Here is a 16495-nt window from a genome sequence, read left to right as displayed (position 1 = left end):
ATTTGGTTACAGGGAAGCTACCTCCACATTTATTTCCTAGTGAAAAAAGAAGAATTATTCAGGAGAGTTCGAATTATTCATGGATTTCTAACGAATTGTTTAAAATAGGGCTAGATTGTGTGATCAGAAGATGTGTTCGGGAAGATGAAATGCCTGATATCCTTAAGGCATGTCATGATGAACCATGCGGTGGACACTTTACTGACAAAAGGATGGCCTATAAAATCCTTTCTTTAGGATATTATTGGCCTTCCCTCTTCAAAGATACAAAACAATATGTCAGAAGGTGTGACAGCTTCCAAAGAGTTGGGAGACCAACTCTTTCAAATGAAATGCCATTACAACCACATGTACTCATCGAACCCTTTGAAAAATGGGCTTTAGATTTTATTGGACCCATTAATCCACCATCTAAACAGAAGAAGTATATATTGGTATGCACTGATTATGTCACTAAATGGGTAGAAGCCAAAGCATTGCCTTCTGCCACTGAAAATTCAGTTGTTAACTTTCTTTATGAGGATATTTTTACTCGTTTTGGTGTCCCAAGAGAAATTGTGACAGATCAGGGAAGTCAATTTACATCTAACTTGATGGAGAAGCTGATGGAAAAATACAAAATCAAGCACAGAAAATCTACTCCTTACCATCCGCAAGAAAATGGCTAAGTGGAGTCTACAAACAAATTTCTTGAGAGCATCATCACCAAAACTGTCCATTTAAACAGAAGAGATTGGGCAAAAATGCTTCCTAAAGCCTTGTGGGCCCACAAAACTACATGGAGGAATACAACAGGACATTCTCCCTGTGAACTTGTTTATGGGAAAGAAGTCCTGCTCCCCATCGAATTTCAAGTCAAGACTTTCAAGATGGTAGTTCAGTTGGGGATGAATCTATGAGAAGCCCAAAAGCACAGAATGGAGCAGTTGAATGAGCTAGATGAGATCAGACAAGAAGCAATTTTAAGAACTGATCTAGTTCAACATCAAAGAGCTAAGTGGCATGACAGATACATCAAAGAGAAAAAGTTTCAAGAGGGAGATGGGGCACTACTGTTTGATTCCAAGTTTAAAGACTTCAAAGGTAAATTTCAGACCCATTGGCTTGGGCCATATGAGATTGACAAAGTCTTTAATAATGGAGCAGTAACAATCAATATCATTGATGAATTTCAAACTCCTCTCATTGTGAATGGCCACCGATTGAAAATTTATCATAAGCCACCCTCAAAAGAGTAATTTGTCAAAATGTTTCAAGAGAATTCTGTAATAAGGCTGGTGAAGAAGAATCCTTCTTCCCCACCAGCCTAGCCTTTGTTCCTTTGAGTTCAAAAATAAAAATAAAAATTGCATAAGACTGAAAACCAATCACAGATTGGCGGTCTTATACAGAAAATGTAGAGTGAAAATCATGGACACCTGACACTCTATATTTTCCAAAAAAAAAAATCTCTTCTCTCCTTCTTTTTCCATTTTCACTCCACCTCATTTGCCATTCCACTCCATCTCCATCTCATTTCACTTCACTCCACTTCATTTCACTCCATTTCATTTCATTTCATCAATAAAAGTCCCTTGCAGGACCATTTTCACTCAGTTAGTTATTATCTAACTATCTTTGTTCAGCTAAGTGGGTGTTGTGTCAGTTTCCGCAGCTGGTAGCAATTTCCGTAGCCAGAAGCAGTTTCTACAGCCACCACTCTGTTTCTCAAATCCACAATCAAAATGTTAGTGCAATAATCATGAAAATGCAGGTGTGATTAAGCATATGCTATGAAGACATAGAGCATCTCCAAGACATCAATGAAGAGCAGTTGGTTAAAAGCTAATGAGCAACAAATGACAAGGTTTCCAAAGGTATGAGCAAATTTTTTTAATCAAATAGCAATTAAAGTTACGATTATGCATAGTTATCAAACCATAAAAGCTTTACTATGTGAAATGATTGTCACGATAGCTCCATTACCCACTACCATTCCACGATATTATTCCGCACACCATGCATTCATTTCTTAATGGTATCATGATTGATTTCTGGGTTTAAACTCATAGTCGACTGCACTTTCATTCACCACCTATAATCATGAGATGTGACATATCCCATTACGGCTCCTCTCCACCGCATTTTTCGTAGCCATCCATTAAAACGTGTAATATTTCATACGCAGCCGTTTAATTCAAAATCTCGACCTCACTCCATTCCCTTACCATTCTATTAAGACCATCTTCTTCACATACGTTTGCAATTCATCTTGTGGACTCATTACAACTGCTCATCCTCAGTTCTGCTTGTAATCCCGAAGCACTCCCATTACCTGCTATCCATCTACCGATTGCAGCCACAGTATTTTGCCATAAACCCTACAACCGAGCCAACTTCCCTCTGCTAAACCCTCACACGAAATTGAATTTTCAGTTGAAATTCAAAACAGAGGAAGGAATGGGATGATTACTAAGGGCAGAACCAAAAGGACCTAAATATTTAGAAGGTTACCCTCAAGCAAAAGATTTTCTGAAGAAAGCCAAATGGTTACGCTTCATCCAAAAATTTAAGGGCTATAATAAAGAGGTAACCAAAGCCTTTGCACGGTCTTTTGATGGCTAGATGGTGGAAATTGGAGATTTGAAGCTCACTGTGACTGAAACAACAATAGCAACTGCCATAGGCTTACCCCAGGAAGGTGAGCGATGGTTTAAAAACAAAAGCGTGGATGAACAGGCATGGAGAATTATGCTATGAAACCTAGGTATGGACACCACTGTGTTTACAAAAGGAATTCATGTTCATGCATTGAAAGAAGAATGGGCCAGTCTGCTATTAGTTATCCAAAAATTTATCACTTGCGAAGGACGCTTTGGTTCAGTGTAGATGTACCATGCTAGATTGTTGATGAATTTCTTAGAGTCCAACTCTTAATTTGCCTTATTTCTTACTGCTGAGTTTGAAAAAGATGACTATCATAGTCCAAAAGCACATAGGAAATATAGAACCTCATCTATATCATCATGGACTTGTAAAGATTCCATTGAGGACCAACTGAAGAAAAACAAAGATACCTGGGAACAATTCTTGATAAGAAACTACTTTCAAGAGCCATCTGAGGCATCTGAAGCAGTACACCAAAGACACCAAGAAGGAGTAGGAGAAAAGAAAAGAGTTCCATAGTCCAAGACTCTCCTACTACAGAAAATCAAGAAGTTGGTTAAAAGGAAAAAGAGAACAGAACTAAGGACAAGAAACAGAGAAAAGTGAAAGGCAAAAGAAACATACAAGAAGTCTACCAATCACCTGAGCCATCTATAGAGGAAGATTATCAAACACTGTCGGAGAGATTAGTGCATCTTCAAGAACAGGCTGCTATAGCAAAGAAAAAGGAAAAAGGGAAACAAAACATATAATAAGGAAGTACTAGTCCACCATATTTAAGGAGAAGCACCAGGCTTAGAGGAAAGGGGAGTAAAACACAAGTAAAATGGCCCCACTTCATTGACTTGGGTGGGGAAACACCCGATAAACCTCCAGTTGGCCGTAGTCCACCTCGTCCTCAGCCAAGTATTGAAACTAGTCCTCCACATGTTGATGAAAGCCCTTCTCGGCCAGAGCTAGAAAGCAGTCCTCCTCCTCCACAAGAATTTGAACTCAGTCCAAGAAAGACACCTGAAATAGATCCCAGTCAACAGGAGGTATATGACTACCTTGAATATTTAGAAAAAACATCTGCAGGTCTGAGTACTACTCTGCCCCACATGACACCAGATGCACAAGTTCAATCCTTAAAGCAAGAGGTTTTTGAATTAGAGGTTCTAAACAAGCATATCAAGCAAGAAAATGAAGCAATTAAGGAGCAGAGTAAAGTAGATAAAATTATTCATGATAATACTATGCTTCATTTGGGATTATGGCAAAAGAAGAACAAGAAACTAAAGAAAAAGTGCAGAAAGTTGAGCAGAGAATTAATCAATCTCAAATTCAGATGTCTAATAAGGAAACCCAGGATGGTGGTAGCACCAAAGAAGAAGAAAAGAGGACTAGATGTCCTAGCAGAGGCTTCAGAACATATGGATTAAAGGGGAATGACTAAAATTTTGGTTGCATGAGGACATGCAACACCTTCACAGTGGGGGTATGTTGAGTCCCAAACCTGCATCTTCCCTATATACCTTTTCAGCCTTCTTTTCCATTTACTTGATCCACCAAGCTGTCAAATCATTGCATATTAGTCTAAAAAGAGCTTATAAAATGGTTTCCTAACTATGTTTGTGACTGCTGTTTGATTTAGATTTTTGTTCAATCAGCTGCGGAAACTTGTCACTTTCTGCAGCCAGCTCAAGTTTCCGCAGCCATTTTGTTAAAGACTATGTTAGAGGTGTCCAATGGAGAATCCAACCACATGGGCAAGCTGCAAATGACATGTACATGGAGCGTGTCCCCTTGGTTCAGCCGAATCACTCACAAACAGCCATGGTCAAAGACGGTCAAAGGAGTGTCAAACCAAGAGTTTTGCAGTGGCACAGCTCTATTTTGCCCACGTGAAGTTTTGTGTGGAAAGATCCTCAATCTTCGGAGGTGTGCTAACAACTGTGGATCAATCCGTGAACCGAATCGAGTAGCCACCACTCCATGGATTTATCTGTCATGATTACCATACCGCTACATCTCAGGCCGTGGAGATTTACGTGTCTATTTGGCAGCGTAGAATCTAGGAATCAGTTATAGCATTCTCACTTATAAATAACACGTTATCATACGCTTGATAGTTAGCTTTTACATGTAATCTTGATTGTGTTTACGAGCCCACTGTGCCGTGTTCTAGTTCTATGTTTTTACTACACTTTAATATATGAGAAGACAACGTTCTTGAGTTCCATTTGTGACCGAGTATTGATTGGCCGAGGTTGGAGAGGGCCCCTATACACCAAGGCTCTGTATCTACTGTATATTTTCTCGCCTTATTTCATTATTTTACTGCTTTTGTAATCAGTTGCTTGTGTACATATTTCCTAATATTTATACTAACTGTTGTTCATCTTTTCTTTTATGCTTTCTCATGATTGCTAGCTGATCAATATTTTTCTTTCAGTTTCTTGTAGGCAGCCGGGGCAAATTACATAGTTTTAATGACTACTGACATGAGATCATCTTGTCCTTTCTGCTAATTCATTTACTGAGTTTTAATTCCAACATTTTCATTTCTTTCAGTTTTGCTTTGCTTATTTACTGCAACTTAGATATCATATTACTCATCTGTTTATGATTTCCTTCCTATAGCCAAGCGACTCAAATAGTGAGGAATCAAAATATTATTTGATGTAGTATGATTTAGTTTGATTTCCTGCAAGTTAGTGATTAAATTACTTATGTCATTTTCAGGAATTGAAATATGAATGAGTAGTTAAATCTTAGTTTCATTTTATGCAATTTGATTTCCTGCAATTTAGATATCATATTACTCAGCTTGTTTATGATTACTTCCTATAGCCGGAGCGAGTCGAAAGGTGAAGGGTCAGAATGTGGGTCGAAGAAGTGTGATTTAGTTTTCTTTGCTTTCAGTCTTTGAATTGCTTTGAGTTCAATTTTTATTTCCTTTTTATACGCTTCATTGTCACTAGTTCACTGTTTTGGTACATTTTTATTTTCTTTTGAGAATTGATTTCATCATAGTCAGTTTGAAACCTTCTTTTCGAGAACTTTAAAGTTTGGAAAATCATTGTAGAAATCACCATTACCATCCATACTTGACTTTCAATTTTTCCATCTCACACTAGGGAATCCACAGAAGATAAACCCAAAAACAAACCAAAAACTCAAAAACGACAAAGAACTAAGAAATCGGTTATCTTGCGTATACAATGCACTTCACTTCAGCAGTTTATGACTCTCAGATTGACATTTTAAATAGCAATTTAGGACACACTAAATTGACCAAACACCATAATAAACCAAATGGACACTCGCTAGGATGTTTTTCCCAACATCCAGCTTGGAATACGTTTACCATGACATTGGTCTTATTTTTCCTTTGCCAACTTTAGTACATGAACTTTTAAGCCGGGGTTGTTACATGTAGGCACTTCTCATGGCAATGCACTTTGGCAGAGCTTTGATATAGTTGTCACACTTTCGACAATATTTCGCCAGCAAGGAACAAGCCCTGAAAATATTGCGTTTCACCAACTCCTCTCCAACCTTCGAAATGAAACCCCCACATTGGATGATTGGAAACTTTTCATGGCACGTACAAAATCCAATCTTCCAGAAGACAGGTTACAAAAATTCTCCAATTCTATGCATCTCTATGCAACTAATGAATCTGTTGCACTGCACAATATAACCATGCTAAACAAATTGAAAATACCAATTGCACATTATTATTATAATCAATGGAAACAAATTCCCTCCACCAACCAAGAGGATGAGAAACTTGCTACAAAAGTGCTTATTTCTATTGGACAACAAGTCATTCTAATAAGAAATTTGTGGGTTGAAGTAGGCCTTGTTAATGGGTCACTTGGAAAATTTGTTTCTATTTTCTATGCATCTAGTTCTCGGCCCTTGGAGCTCCCATAATTTGTTGTTGTTGATTTCATTCACTACAAAGGTCCACCATGGGATGTTTCAAATCCAAAATATGTTCCAATCCCCCCTGTAACAAGGGGCTCTCACACACAAATGCCCCTTTGCATGGCATGGGCCCTAACAATCCATAAATCACAAGGCATGAGCCTACAAAAGACAACAATCAACATTGGCAACATTGATCACTAGGGCCTAATATTAACAACCATATCTAGAGTTAGATCAATGAATGATCTTTGCATCTTTGCAAATTTCTCCTTCTTGTGCTACTCACGCATGCAAGAAAATCCTTACATAATACACAGAAAAAGAAGAAGAAGAAAGTTACCTTGCCTCCAAATCTATGAATCAAAGTACTTGAATACCTTCTCTTTTCGGTATCTTGTCTTCCTTTGAATTTCACTTGAAAGTGTTTCATATTCTTTCTCATTTAAAAACCTTCAAAAATGTGTGTTTTTTTCTAACTATTCTATTTCTAATATACTTTCACTTTCAAATGGGTGCAACTACTTGTCTTCTATGCTTCCCCTTTCAGTTAATGAATTTATACATGTTCACTTATAAATTTTTCCTTTGCTTGCAAAAAAGAATGGATGTACAATATGCTTCCCAACTCTACACATTTTTCCATGAAATACATGAACAAAAGGCTTCTCTTTTGGATATACAGGCATGGTTTCTTCCCTCCCCTACTCTGCCTCTATACCAAATGCAACCAACTCTCTAGCTACTTACCAGGAATCAAGCTTTCATGCATGTACTCATCCATACACATGAAGGGGATGAAAACATGCAACTTCAAGCATATTATCTAGATCATGTCCAAAATATAGATCTCAATTGGTGTTGTAGATTCCACACATCATTTTGTATTTACGACTAGGAATTTTCCCTACAAAAAAAAAAAAACATGCATTTTGAATGACTTCAAGCATTTTCTTTTTCCATTCCGCTGCATGCTTCTGTTTTTGTAGCAAACAATACATGTTTTTTGTCAACCGTTTCTCACTTTACAATGTCTTATAGGAAAACCTCCCATACTTACATGCACATTTGTTGGCTTCCACTCTCTTCAAATATGTTTCTTTACTTTTCTGCCTTTGCATATTCTTACATGTTTCCAAGATTTACAAACAAATAAATGCTATACATATCAAGCACACTATCTTATAACATGACACACATCAAAATAATACAATGCACATGGCAACAACGCTTTTTGGTGGGAACTAGCTAAAATCTTTCTTATGTACCTTCTCTTAACAATTGCTCCTGAATTTGACTAGATTGCTATATTTAGTGTTTTTGTGTCTTTTTATATAGGTGGTCTATGTCCAATATAGACTTGTTCAAACATGTTGATATGAATTCCAAGTGCTGAATTACTAATACAAAAAACACCAGTATCTATGTAAACAAATAACTTGATCCATCATTCAATATGTTCCTTTCTAATGGTTCATATCAAAACACATCATCTTCCTAGGTGTATGTACAATCATCTCTCCAACAATATGCACACTAGCAACTGCAAGCCAAACACCTATAAAAACAACACATCACACTTTTGATAGACACAACCCCTAGTATAAGTTTGAACAACACACCACAGTTTTTATTTTCTTATTTAGTGAATTATCAATTCTGAAGGTTTATTTCCAATTCTTTTTCGTTGTTTTTTTTTTTTTAAGTTTACTTGTGGGTTTTGGTATATATCATGATTATTTTGCAACCCACATGATGCATACAAATGATCCCATTTTCCATATTCTTGCAAGTAGTGCCCATCTTCAACAACATGTTCAATAAGTATTTAGCCTCTTATCCTCATCCGCACCACCTTCTCCCTGCAAAACTACACTCACCGTTTCCCCAAAACTTGTTGAGTCTTTCATTGCTTTCAACCAGGAGAGAACAATCACACTCTTACCCAACAACAATGCCATCTTATAAAGATTTTTTAATCAAGAATTTTAGGTATCTCAGTCTAAAGTATCAAATGTCATTGAAAAAGGTAGTCTTGTTCACATTAAAATCTACCCAAACAACCCAGGTAATAGTCCAACTACTAAGAGAATTAGGAGTTGGCAAATATCAAGTAGTGAAATTTTTTAATCAAAGACACTATAATATTTCTCTTAGTTAATTGGAAGTTGAAGGATGAAGACCAAGATTAAGGTCCTAAAGGCATTGGGTCTCACTACAAATGACTTGGGAAATGTCATATGTAGAACGAAGAGATTTTGGTGACGGGCATAAGAAAAAATAACAAGAAAGATCAAAAGGCATGGATTTTCCTATTAGAAAACATGGATCTATAAAAATATGCCCTGCAGTGGCATGTGAGTAGCTTATTCTATTATTTGGAAGCAATAGAAAGTTATCAGAGGTCACTCAGATCACACAAGTTTTAGACAATGCACTCCATGAATCAATAAAACTATTAGTTTGTAATATTGGTTTCTTGGGTTTCATTTAGAGCGATGGCATTTGAGAGAAACTGAAGAGCTTTGGTAAGCCTTGCTAGTTCTGTTCCTTCCTTTACAACTTTTAAACTACTGTTAGATTGATATATACATGAAGTATAATATATCATCAAAGCTCAAAACTCAAACATTATTTTAAGCTTCAATATATAATATGTGCTAAAATTTTCTCTAGTTATTATTAATCATGAGTGAACAAATACAAATAAGCTCATATAGTAATTCACAACAACCTGATTGCCAGTCACATGTAAGTAGAAAATCTAAAAAAAAATATGCATTTGGGAAGTAACTGATAAGAGAAACAAGGAGGAAACTCTGAGTTTTGGTTTGAAGGAAAACTTACTCTTAAGAACTTTGTGAATATTACAGTTGATTTTGCCTGCTCGATTGTTGCAGAATTACCATACCAGGTGAGAGGTAATATCCCAGTTTGCAACAAGATGCAACAACTAAAATCCAAGGATGTTGCAACCTGTGCAAGCCAACAAAATATGTTACTTCACCACTCCTATCAGCTAAAAAATTATTTTTGTTTATAATCTCATGTCTATCTCCCAGTTACAAACATGAAGCTTCACATTCTTCATGTAATAGGTTGTTTTGGTAAAAAAAAAGATCTACTGAAGGTTGTTTTCAACAAACTTTTTGCATAAGGAATCAAGTGAACTTGCGTCTAATACGCTGGCTGAAAATAATACCATACTAAATAATGGCAAACTTCTTGTGCACGAATCTTCTAGGTAACTATGTGAAATAAATTTGACAGTCTTTATTGTAGCAAAAAAACTCTACTTTTACCATTTCAAGGTTTCGCTGTGTACATAGCTAACCGAAGCACTCAATGCTTCAAAGATACTCAGATAAAACAATGCAATGATGTTATTAATAACTCAGACAATACTGGACAAATTTGTGAATAACCTTTGTAGAGAATTCCCCATACAAATCCATGTGGAGCACCAATTGAAGTAGGGAGGTAGACATATAGCATATTATGTACACGCACAAGATTTAACTGGAGTAGGATAGTTTTTAGGACAAAACAACATCTAACAAGTATAATTCATCAACGATCTAATTCACAGAGGTACTTGTGTTACTTTTCCCTCTTCAAAAAAGTTATTTATAATTTGTTTGAATGAAATTGTTCCCACCTAGAGAACCCATGTTACTTCCCATGTCAAATAGACAAATACATTCAAGCATCAATCTTCTGCAATATTCATATTTTTTTAGTTTGGGTTGTTTGATATACATATACAAAAAAACTTTTGAGGATAGATTTCTTTTCCTTATGCATTGTTGCCTTCCATTATAAGTATAGTCTAGACAACTTAAGAAGCCGTGTTCCCTCAAATTCTTTCAAATTTTTTTTTTTCCTAAATTCAATTCATTACCGCCTTCCACATTCCCTCCACCACTCCTATCGGTGTTCGTTTGCACCTCAGTGCAATTGCTAGTTTTATGTTATGTTACACACACACACACATACACACTATATGTTAAATAGCTATAGAACTATGTTATGTTATAAACAATATAATAGAACTATAATATATAGCTATGTGATGTTATAACTTTATAATAGTTAAATATATAGTTATATAGTCATGAACTATAGTTATAGTTATAGTTATGTTATATATATATATATATATATATATATATATATATATGTTATGTTATGTTAACATTTACGTTATATTTTATATATAGAACTATAATATATAACTATGTGATGTTATGGTTAAATATAGTTATATATAGTTAAATATTATATACATCTTTATGTTTTATTATATAGTTACATGATGTTATATAGATCTATATGTTATATAGTTTCTAGTTATATATATAGTTAATAAAAAATTATTAAATAACCAAATATTTGTTTTTTTTAATTTATTTTTTAAGATTAATATTTTGTTTAAGTAATTGTTTTTTTAAAGCTAATCGTACTATATTTATTATTAAAAAAATATTTAAATTAATTTAAGTTTAAAATAATAAAATAAAATAAAATTTCTTATTTGATAAATAGAGGCTCGCCATGTGCAACAATATTTATCACGTCAATCTCAAGCTCTTAATTAATTTATTTATTAGTTATAGTTTGGTTGTTCTCTATTTTGGAGTTTTTTGAGGTATATTTTTAGTCAAATTTGTTCGAAATTTAAAACGCATTTTAAATAACAATTTTTTTTTTTGAAATCTATTTCACTAAATTCCTAATGAAATACTTTAAAACCTAAAATGATTAGAAAATAAAGTTTTTACCATTCAAAATAAGACAATATTGATAATAAACATGCTGCCATTGCAAGTAAGAAAACAATTTAAAACCTAAATTATAGTTCTTTTGGTGGTTTCGAAGCATTTTCTTGGTGGTTTTTTGTGGTTTTCTAGGTTGTTTTTGTGGTTTTCTAAGTTCTTTTTTTGGTTTTCTAGGTTGTTTTGTGGTTTTCTAAGTTGTTTTTTGTTGTTTTGAAGGGTGTTTTTATGATTTTTTGTGGTTTTCATGGGTTTTGCATGGTAAGGTTTTTTTTTTTTTTTTTTTCAAACTAATTTATTTAATTTTGCAAGAAAAAATAAATAAAAAATACAAAAAGGATAGGAAACCTACATTGGCTTGAGCCTCTGGGACATTGGTGGGGTTGTTGGCAAGGTTGGTTGGGTTGCTCCATGGTCCAATCACTTGATCAAGCTTCAATACCTCAGTCAAGCTCCTATTTGTTCCACGTTTTGTGAAAAATGGTGCACACAGACCGTATTCGTGTGTTTTGATAGAAAATAGGGGCTCAATCGAGCACTTAAATATGGCTCGATCGAGCGCTTAAAAATGGTTTTATCGAGCGCGTAAAAAGCTCGATCGAGCTCTCTTTTTTTCACCTAAACGCACCCTCCCTTGCCAAAAATTGTAACCCAGATCCATGCTTTTACCCTTAATGACTATAATAGTACATCACCTACATCCATGCATTTTAGGAGTCCACATCTGTAATGTACATATGAGATCCTATCATAAAGAGTTTACTATATCTTTATCTATGTGGTGACACTTCTCATGATTACTAAAACTCATGGTTGCATATTCTATAATAGCTACACACTTGACATATACGAAAGCCCTTTAGTTGGAATCCCCCAGTGCATTAATATAGTGCTTCAACTATGTTATGGGTTAAGTCTTTCATTTTGATACTACTATTTTTTTGGATGGAGGCATCTAGGTGACTAACCAAATTCCCAAAATCAAACATAATGAAAATTATAACCCTTGACCTGAACATGACTGAGCCCTCAAGAAAATATCCAATCTGATCCATAAATTGCCATGGATATTCCACTGGACAATTCATCACAACAAACCTGATAATATTATGTTAAAAATCTAAAATTCTATAGTATTACAGTTTTATTAAACTTTAAGATGTGCGGATTTAATTGTAATTAGTGCATGCATGCGAATGAAAATTATGCAGAAAATAGAGAACGATAAAATAATCTCACACACACACATCAAACACAAGATATGCTCTGGGAAACCCTTTCGGGAGAAAACCCAACTGGAAAGTGAGGCTGCTTCGCTTTCTTTCTCTGTCTAGAAATATGGCTGCAAGTACAAAGAAGTAGTGTATGTGGCCTATGGGCTGCTATAGTGCACATATACTCTTTGTGTGCTCTACTTCATATCTCTCTTGGTTATCTTTCCTCAACTATGGAACAAAATTCTCTTGAAAGAATGGAATGCCTCTTCCTCCTAGTGGTTTGGTTATGACATAGCCCGATAGCCTACTAGTGGTTAAGTTTGACTACATCTAATTAGAGCTACAACATATAATCTTCTAGAGTATTTTATGTCAAAAATAAGTGGTTATTCCCTTTTCCATGAATAATGGGAGTTGACGCGACATCCTCCTAAACTATAGGTGTGAAAACAGGATGGTCAAATTTTGAGTGGCATAACTTTTGCATAGAAACTCCTATTGATGTGCTTCTTGTGCCCTTGGAAAGATATCTACGTGTAGAATAGCATGAAGAAGTTTTTCTCTAGAGTTCCAAAGTTTTACCCCCAAAAAACGTCGTTTGATGCCTCAAAATGGTCCCAAAATGTTTCAAACCTCATTTCGTCAAACTGGGTCCTGTTGGTAAAAACAGTCCCATGAGTTGTTTCCTCCACTTTTTCCCCTTTGACTGTATCAAGATGGATGAAAAATAGTATAATGATCCAATCTGGATTACACCTCCCCATTTTGGGAGGCTTTTGGTCCCCAAAAGATTTTACTGAATGAGGTGAGGAAATATTTCCTCCACCTTCTTTCTTGTGTACCATTTAGATTTGTCTGGATGTTGTCCCTTAAACCCAATCTGGCAAAGGTCATGATGCCCCTATCTTTTAGTTCTGGACCTCTTATGGAAAACTGTATCTTCCGTCAACTCTTCTTGAGCATCTGGTGCCAAATCCTCCATAGAAGATAAGACATGTTCCTCTCCCTGATCTAGCATGGAAGACTCATAGAGTCTCAAATTATCTACATTCACAATTGAGTAAATGTGCATATACGGTGGTAAACTGGGTCGATATGCATTATCACCCACCTTTTCTAGTATCTTAAAGGGACCATACCTCATTGCCTTGATTTTCTTACCAAGTCCCTGCAACCTCTCCTTGTTCATCTATAGCCATACTCTGCCTCCCACCTTGAATGATTTATCTCTTCTATGCTAATCATGCTTGGCCTTATGCTTCCTATGACTTCTGTAGTGTTTCTTGTACATGTATATGGATCTTCTTGATATTCCCTATAAAAAAATTAAACCCTCAAAGCAACTCCCGTAAGATCTTCCCTCACTCGTCCTTGTTGCCCATATGCAATATCCAAAGGCGAAGGTGGAAAATATCCAAAATAAGTTTCAAAAGGGCACTTACCTATAGAAGTGTGGACTGTTATGTTGTAAAAATGTTGTATATATATTAGATTTTCATCTCAGGTCTTCAGATGCTTCTAGTTGTGTCCCCTTAGAAGTTGCACCAAAGTTATGTTTACTACTTCTATCTTCCCATCTATTTGTGGATGGAATGTTGTAGATCTCTTCAACTTTGTGTTAATCTTCTCCCACAATGTAGTTCAGAATGCATTAAGAAATCTTGTATCCTTGTCTAAAATGATGCTCCATGGTATCTCAAAGTGCACCCATACCTGTCTAAAGAAAAAGTTTGTTGCTTCTTGTCTGCTGATGGTCTTTTTATAGGGCATCAAAACACACATCTTGCTAAACCTATCAACTACCATGAACAAGTAGTCATGTCCCTTCCTAGTTGTTGGTAAATTTCCCAGAAAGTCCATGGAAACTCCTTCCCAAGGGCGAGTAGGTATAGGTAAGGGATGATATAGACCATGTTTACTATTGATAGGCTTTTTGGTACAACAAAACAGGCATCCTCTTATGAATCTAGCTACCTTCTCTTGCATCTTGGGCCAATACACATACCTTTGCATGTTAGCCATGGTCTTCCCTACACCAAAGTGCCCGGCACCTTGGAGGTGTGAGCCTCTCTAATCAAATAAAATTTCTCACCTTTAGGAACACATATTATCCATCCTATATATTAACCCATCCTGGAGATGTTATTCAATGTTGCTATCACCATCATGCATATGATTCTGACTCTACAATTGCTGATACACCTCCCTGAAGTCATCATCCTCTGAAAATGCCTCTCTATATGCATCATGGGTGAATGGATCCATGTGCCTTGAAAGCATGTCAGCTAACTTTTTTGTGATGTCCTTTTTATACTTGATCACCAAATGAAACTATTGTAAAAACCTCATCCACTTGTAATGCCTTGTTTGTTGTAGTTTACTCCAGGCCTGTAAGTACTGTAAAAACTAGTGATCTATGTGGATTATTGTTTCCTTTCGCATCAAATAGTTCTTTCACTTCTTCACATCTTGCACCATGGCATAGAGATCCTTTTCATAGGTAGGGTAGTTAAGAATTGCCCCATGAAATACTTCAGAATGGTAGCATACAGGCCTTCTTCCCTGCATTAAGACAACTCCCATAACATACCCACTCACATTTGTCTCCACTTCAAAGGTTTCTTGCAAGTCTGGTAATGCCATAATTGGTACTTGATTGATCTTCTTATTTAGCTCCTTGAAAGCCTTCTGCTGACCTTTTCCCCACTGAAATTCTTATCACTTGTTGTTATGGAATGGAGCGGTACTGCTACTCCTGAAAATTAGGCTATGAATTTCCTCAAGTACTGTGATGGCCCAGTGAAACTTCTGATCTCAGAAACATTAGTAGGCACCGTCCATTTCATGATTGCATCCATCTTGGAAGGATATATCTTCAGCTCTCCTCCACTGATCAAATACCCTAGATACACCAAAGACTATTATACAAACTCACACTTATTGAGATTTGCTAGCATTTGATGCTTCTTCAATGTTTCCAGCACCTGCATCAAATGTGAAATATGCTCCTCCTAGGTAGCACTATATACTAGTATATCATCCAAATAGACAATAACAAATGAATCTATAAAAGGGTGAAGTACATCATTCATTAATCTCATAAATGTAGTTGGTGCATTACATAGGCTAAATGGCATAACTAACCTCTCATACAAACCTTTCCTAGTTTTAAAGGTGATCTTCCATGTATCTTCTTCTTTGACTCGAAACTGGTGATATCCATACTTCAAGTCCAAATTGGTGAAGTACTTTTCTTGCTGCAACTGATCTAGTAGATCATCTATCCTACTCAGGATGTATATGTTCTTGAGCGTGATTTTATTCAATGCCCTGCAATCTATACACATCTTCCAAGTCCCATCCTTCTTTGGCACAATGATGATAGGTGTCCCACATGATGATGTAATCGGTTGAATGACACCTTGTTCTATCAACTGCTGCAACTATTTCTTCACCTCACTTTCTTATATAACAGAATATTTGTACAACCCAATATTTGGCAATGGGGAGCCTGACAATCATTAGATTTGTGCTCCACTTCTCTCTTAGGTGGTAACCCTTTAAGCTCTTGGAACACATCCTTGTATGCATGTAACAAATACTTCAGTTTTTGTTTTTGTTTCTTAGTACACCCCTCGAGGGATGAATTTCCTCTAATTGACTCCTCTACATAATAACTTTCTCTTAAAAATAATAAAACATACTTCTTGCTGGAACTGATCAATTTCTTGGTTCGTTTGGCACTTACCAGTGAAATTTTCAACTTTCCTTTGTGTGTGTTGATGATGAACAATTTTCCATCATTGACGAGTCAGTATTGATTGGATCTCCTCATGAATATTTCATCTCACATGTACATGTATGGACTCCCAAACACGAGTCGACATTCAGCGAGGGGAAACACATCTAGATCTATTTCATCAGTAAAATTAACATTGCTAG

Source organism: Pinus tabuliformis, chromosome 3_1 (assembly GCF_031772625.1).
Source record: "Pinus tabuliformis cultivar Carrire ecotype Pingquan chromosome 3_1, CPIR1, whole genome shotgun sequence".
Taxonomy (NCBI): Eukaryota; Viridiplantae; Streptophyta; class Pinopsida; order Pinales; family Pinaceae; genus Pinus; species Pinus tabuliformis.
The sequence above is the reverse complement of the archived record's forward strand: the minus strand, read 5'-3'. Positions refer to the sequence as shown.